General features: G+C 30.6%; 1 pseudogene; it reads left to right on the top strand.

The window, feature by feature from the left end:
- Nucleotides 1-2,362: 2,362 nt before the first annotated feature.
- LOC143624283 (transcription factor bHLH162-like) lies at nucleotides 2,363-6,490 on the top strand (annotated as a pseudogene).
- The last annotated feature ends 1,015 nt before the right edge of the window (nucleotides 6,491-7,505 follow it).

The following is a 7,505-nucleotide window of genomic DNA, read 5'->3' as shown; positions in this document are numbered from 1 at the left end:
AAAAGAAAAAAAAAACTATTTAAACAAAGGTCGATTGATCTTCTATAGTTAACAAAGGCCGATAGAAAAAAAACCCAAATCAAAAGATTGACAAAGATTGCACGTTGAATCGAATGGACAACAGAGTGTCGATGTTCAGTGTAGGACAAAAAACTAAATGATTCTAGGATATCCAGTATGGGTTTATCGATTGAAATGCATTCTAGGATATGGTGGGTACGTGTCATACTAATGAGATGAAAAGATGTGTGTGTTTTGTTATTCGGGTCAAAGGAGAATGAGTGGGAAAATGAATATGAGGTTTAACCATGAAGTAACACATGTCATAAAATTTATTCTTTTATTTGGTAGAGATGGGTTTTATTAATAAAATATAATATTCTCAAATAAAACTGAATATAAACTAAGAACATCTTGGTTGGTTCGATGTTCTTCTTCTCCTCTCGCAAGTTTTTGTTTTCATGTTTGAACATATCACGATATAACCATGTCATATCACTACCGACTAAATGGGTGAGAACCTTTTTCTTTCGTCCTTTTTTTGGGAGTTTAGATTGTTCATGCTTTTCGGTTCTTTTTGTACCATTTATAGTTCATTTACTAAGGGGGTGTTTGGGTTTCCTTATTTTTACCTCCTTATAACTTATTAACTTTTATAAGTTAAAAAGAGTGTTTGGGTTATATAACTTATTAAATATTTTAAAGAAGAAAAAAAAAGTTTTCATAAGTTAGGATGAAGTAACTTACGAAATACTCCTTTATATAAGGTATTGGGAGATGCAAATAAAGAATCCCAAACACCCCCTAAGTAACACGTAATCTACGTAGGAAAGAACCGAATATGTGAGATTTTAGTCACCATGTGCCACGAGATTTTCAAAGTTTTAGCCTCAAACTGCATGATATTGAATGTTGCTGCTACGTGATATCTTTTGGTTGAATTAAAACAGGTGGACAGTTGTTTAATAATTAAAATAACTGAATATAATTTAAAAGTACAATAAAGTTATTGTTTTAATAAATTATTGTATGAACATATATAACCTTTTTCATTATTTCCTATAGAAAACCTCATTTGTCATAATGCGAGGGTGACCCATGCAAAGGATGTCAATTGATTCAGATTCGATTCAGTTTTTTGGTGTGATAATTTGTCTCAAACCAAATAATGTGAACTCCCTTTCACACATTTCCCTACCATACAGTTTCTTACTTTCTTTTTACTTTTACTTCTTTAGATGAAAATACTTTATACTTGATTCCAATGCTTTGTAGAGGCCATAGTTTTTTTATGGATTAACAAAGGCAACGCAGGTAAAGTTATATTTTTTATTTTTTAATTATTTAAAAGAGTAGATAAAACATAAAATAAAAGAAACTTAATTATATATAAAAATACGATATATATATTATTTGCACAATAAAATAATAACTACTATGAGAAATCATGATGAACACGATGACAGAAAGCACTGGATAATCTTGAAAACAACAATAAACCTTAACGTGTACTAAATCTATGTGACTGCAAATGGTGATTGGACCAAAGGGTAAGTAGCATGCACTTGAATCCAAATTTGCGGCACAATTTATTGATCATACTAGGTTAATTGGCTGTTAGGTCCTCGGTTATACCTTAACGATCAGGATGGTAAAGTTTGATTTGACAAAGGTTAACGAGCGGGGCATCATTCCCTTCATGGGTTAAAGGGCGATAAAGACAAGATGAGTGTTAACGGCCTTTAAAACCCTTTAAACTCACACCAAATAATTTAAGAATTGTTTTAAATTAAATTGAGGGGGGTTAAGTGGGGTTAAAACGTATCCCTTTTGATGAGATGGGATAAAAAATGGATAAAGTGAGTGATGTGACGGCTACATGAATTAAGTGACATGAATGTATGTCATGAATGTAATCTCATGACCTTAAATACATGGCCTTAACACTTTGCAATAGAAATTAGCGACCAACATGGAAATAAAGCTAAATCCTTACTGCTTTTGATTATAATAAGTTTTAATCGATGACGATTCATTTTTGAGCTATCTGAGTTCCCAAATCAAGCTTGAATCATTAAGATAAGTTCTAGCTTAAACTTATATTACAAAGACTATGTTAAACTATGTTAATTTATTGTATCTTTTGCCATGAACACACCCTATAGTAACTTGACCCCACTCATTTATTGTATTAATTGAATGGAATACTTTGATGAGAATGTTTCATTAGGGTGGGGATCCGTTGCCCCCAGGTGTTCTTAATCCTGATTTTATATATACATATATGTGCTAGATGATTGTAGTCCTACAATCAAGATAAGTTATCTTTGTTAGGCATTTCAGCACGAGGACACGACTTTGAATGATGCAGATATCCAATGATGACTCAAAGAAGATCGAACGTAAAACAATAGAAAAGAATAGAAGAGTTCGTATGAAAAACCTTTGCTACAAGCTCAACTCGCTCGTTCCTTCATTGTCCTCTCAACGTGATAAGGTATTCGATCTTTTTCCTGATCTATCAACAACCAAAGATGCATATTCGATCTCTTGATCTTTATATCTTCTTATGCATATGTTTTCGATAAAAATGAATCAATGAAATGCAAAAAGATTATTAGGTTTTCGAAATAATTCAAGAACGAAAACAAAAAGTTTTGTGTGTTATTTATAAAACATAAGCGTCTCTTTATGTACATAGATATTTCCAAAAAATAAAATAAAATCGAACTTCTGCATACTCACTAATTATACTAGCTACGGTGAAATAACTAGTCTACTATGTCTCTAGAAATACTCTCGGATATTATACCTTTGGCAAACATTAAATTCGTTTTTTTTTTTATTTTTTTGGGCAAAGAAATAATTTAAGTAAAAAATAGAGTCAAGATACATAATCAAGAATTCAAGAAGCAGAAATGACCAAAAAAAATTTGTTCTCGAAGTTGTATGCGATCCGACCTGAAGGTTTTTCTTATTAAAGGAAAACATTAAATTGATCCGAAAGTATTAAACTGAAATCAAAATGATAACGGTCACATTTGATCACTGCACATATCTATACTATATAATAAATAAAGGTTCTTAATGTCACATGACATCACATAATTTAGCTTCTTACAAAAGTTTTCCACCTCTCTTTCTTATTAAATACATTTATCTTTTTATTAAAGAGTTTTATATTTAACTCTTTTTTTCTTTCTTAATCAACTATTCTCTCTTTTTAATAATTATTTTTTAATTTATAAATTTAATACAAACATAGATATATCATTTAGTTTTATATAAATATGTTGTATTATTTATTAATATTTAGCTTTTATAAGTAACAAATTTTCACGTTGATTTAGATAAAATAATTAATTTCAAATAAAGAAATTTTAACTTTATGTTTGTTTTGCAATAAAAATTAATAAAAGATAAAGTCAATCACTATAGATGGTTTAATTTGTTTTTGAGACAACCTGTTTTAAAGCATGCTAAGTGATGTGTTTCATTATCTAAAGTTAAAATAAAAAACAAAACGAAACTACTAAGTTTGATATGTAGGTTAAAATTACAAATATTGTATACAAAAAAATATTTAGAGATTTATGAATTTTCAACAACTTTTTATATTCGTATTGTGTAATATGTAATTTATTCTACCATGTATTATATCTTTATATCATTTGAACATGTTAAATTGTGTTATTATCTAAACAAAATTATTATTCTAACCCGTGTTCCACATGGGTCTTAATGCTATATGTCATTACACATGAGTGATCCTTATAAAATTTTCTTATTTCTCTCATGTTAATATATATTTCTTTTTCTTATTAATACTTTTATATTTTATTCTTTTCAAACTATTATTATTGAGTGAACTGCAGTTTTCGTCCCTATGGTTTGTCGAATTTACGGTTTTAGTCCAATAATTTTTCCTCATATCTCTCATATTAACTGTGTTGATCCTTATGAAATTTTTCACCATCTCTCTCACATTAACTACATTTATCTTTTTAATATTTCATTTTCAATTTTTAATAATTCCATCCTAATTTACAAGAATTAATACCATCATAAATTTGTTAATTTGTTTAATATAAAATGTATTGCATTAGTTATTAACATTATATTTTTATAAGTAACCAGTACGAAACGGGTGACATTCTTTAACCGATTAAAGTATCAAACATTGTTTATGTCAAAACAGTTTAAGATTAGAATGAATTTTGGTCCACGAGTTGTTTTAAAAAAGTTGACATTTACAACTAAGTTTTGATATAGAAAATAACAAAGAAATAATTTATGATTTATGAATTTTCTAACAACTCTTTATTTCCAAATTGCGTAATGTGTAATTTTTTTACTGTATAATATATATTTATATATGTGATACGTTTTTTTTTTGTATTTCACATTATGTTATTATTTAAAAAAAAATACTTATTATAACTCGTGTGCTACACGGGTAACTAACATAGTATAGTATATATCACATTCAAGGAATAGAAGTGGAATGCACGTCATTAGCACTGTAAGAGTCATATCAAGATTGGGAAAGGGAAGGCACGCTTAATGACTGAAAATCACCCAAGAATATTGAAATTGTATCAATAAATGAAGGAGCGACTTCGGTGATCTTTTAGTGCCAAATTCTAAACTCTACGAATTATGCTATTTGGGCTGTGAAGATCAAAGCAATCTTAAATATTCATGGGAACCTGAAATGGCACGTGAAGTCGATGCTAAGATATACACACTTACTATCACTAAAATCTATTAAGTTGTGCCCAAAGTACCTATTCTTAGGTCATTCATTGTACTAATACCAAAGGCATCAGGAGACTTGAAGACTTCATTTGTCGGTGGGGTAAAGATGCTAGACTACAAAAACATGAATGAGTTTGAATCTTTCAAGATGAGAAACTTTGACTCCCTTGATATATGACTTCACATGCAAAGTTAGTTAACTTATGAATCCACATGAAAAATTAGTCAACTTGTGTCACAATCCAGCAACCTTGGATCCACGATTGATAATAAAAGACTAGTTCATAAACTTCTAGGGCATGTACTAGGAAAATACATTTAGATTATTGCTGCAATTAAACAATTTGCTGATCTTAATACCATGCATGCGATTTCTAGAAGCCATTGGATGATTAAAATCCTATGAAGAACGCATCAACAAGCCACAGGAGGTACACATGTGTAATCAGCGTCTATTCACCAAAGCAGATAGAAAGAAAAAAAAAAGCTAAATATCATAAAAGTGAGCATTGTAGCAGTTGGAGTTCACATCAAGGTAACTTTAGGCGTGGATGTGGTAGAGGTCGGTGGTCCGGGAAAAGTAATTATGGTAAAGATTTCCAACATAATAAGAGCCATGTAAGATGCTTCAAGCTCAACGGACGTAGTCTAACATTTTGTAAGCGAAGGTCCAACGGGGAGAAAATTGAGGTAGCTAACATAACATGGTATAGGGATAAAGAACCAATATTATTGTAATGGCAAACCGGGTCTTGAATAAAGTTATAGATTTAGTTTAAGGAGAGAATTATAACTTAAACGAAAATCATGTTATTATATCAAGTATAAGGGGCTCAGTGTCATTGTTACAAATTAAGTTTAATTTATGGTTAAGTTTGTGATCTTGTTCATTGAATTCTTTCAGCAGTTATTCACACAAGAAAGCCAGTTCGATCATTCAGTTGCTTACATCGAGCAGTTAAGAAAGCGAATACAAGTATTGAAAGATAAGAGGAATGAAGCATTGAGATTTGTTAACGATGGCAGAAGCAACAATCCACTTTGTAAGGTCATAGACGACCCATCGTCAGTAAGTTATCAAGGTGCAACTGTAAGTACCCCACCTACGGTGGAGGTGGAAGATTTGAACGGTGGTTTGAGAGTGCTTTTGATCGGCAGTCCAAAAAAGAAATTATTATTGTTTTCTGAAATCATTAATATAGTAGAGGATGGAGGAGTGAGGTGGTGAATGGAGGTTATACCACTACAGATGATAAAGTCATCTACACCCTCCATGCTAAGGTACGCAATTACATAAAATGCCCTTCAAGAGTGTGTAATAGGAATATAATATACATTATCAACCAGTGCGCGAAGCTTGGACGTGAACGCCGGGGGGGCGAACTCAAAATGTATAAAGATTTCATAAACGAGGGGGAGCCGGGCTTAAATTTTTGGTTGAAAACAGGCAAATTTACACTACGCATAAAATATTTCGGACGAAAAACGGCTAAATTTACACTAACACGCGAAAAAACAGGGGGGCTGGGGCCACCCCTGGCCCTCATTATACTTCGCCTCAATATCAACTGATATTATATTATATTCGGTTTGGTGTTAAAAGAAAGGTTAATTGAAAATTTTGTTTTTATAACTGATATGGATTACGTAATTGATTTTGAAGGCTAGATTTATGAGGCTCGGCATAGAGGTAGCAAGCATACACCAAAAGCTACAACAATTGGTCGACTAAAGCTTTCGAAGAAGGTAGATATTTAAACCAGTATTAGTACATATGGTCGACAATCGAAAAATCAAACCAGATATCGAATTGGTTGCTTTCCTTGTTACATGTCAAATTTGTCTTAATAAATGATGAGCTTATAAAAAAAATAGTGATTAACAGAATAATATAAAATCATATGGCATGTCTCTTAGCGGTATTAATGTGTGTAAAAGGTCTCATATGATTGATGGATAGAATTTTATGACGGACAAAATTGTAGATTTATGAGTAGGATTAATTAAGAATATATGCGATAACTATCAAAGTCATTGTTAGTGTTGAGAAGTCCATTCTTTTCTTCCATCTCATCTCTAAGTTATATCTCCTCCACATTAGCATCACATTTAATTTTTTTTCCATCTTATCCCTCTCATTCCTAAGCCACAGTATCCTTCTGCCCCATCCTATATACGTTTTCAATTAATTAATTAAATAAAAATAAATTTATAAAACTAATTAAAAAATATATAAATTAATACAATAAACACAAAAATATTTCAAAAAAAAGTAAAGTACATCTAATTTTAAAAAAAATACAAGACTAAATAATAAACACAAAAAAAATAATACAAGTACTTGTCTATATCGGGTATATATGTAGGTGTTTGCAATATGCTCCATCAGATCCGTCGAATAGCAAGGTGGTTTTATTGGTATTACAATTCCATACGAATATTATCATTTACATCTTCATCTGTTGGAGGGTTGATTTCATGTTCGGGACATGTTATATCTTCATAGTTCAAAATTAAAATGTGAACACACATAATATTTATATTTTTTTAGCCGATGCATTGCTTGTGCAGGGAGTTAACTTTTAACATCATAAAAGCTTGGTCTGAATCTATTCTTGACGCTTCTTATGTTGCGTTGAAACTATTTTAATTATTATCTTGTGGATAAGTAAGTTATTACATTAAATGTTCTCTAAGTATGGTATATCCCATAAAAAAATTACACAAGCTTGTATAATACTAAGTTT

This window comes from Bidens hawaiensis, unplaced genomic scaffold, assembly GCF_021521415.1.
Source record: "Bidens hawaiensis isolate Kalapana, Puna unplaced genomic scaffold, B.hawaiensis_p1.1 tig00003752_1, whole genome shotgun sequence".
Classification (NCBI taxonomy): Eukaryota; Viridiplantae; Streptophyta; class Magnoliopsida; order Asterales; family Asteraceae; genus Bidens; species Bidens hawaiensis.
This window is presented reverse-complemented; position numbering and strand designations above follow the sequence as displayed.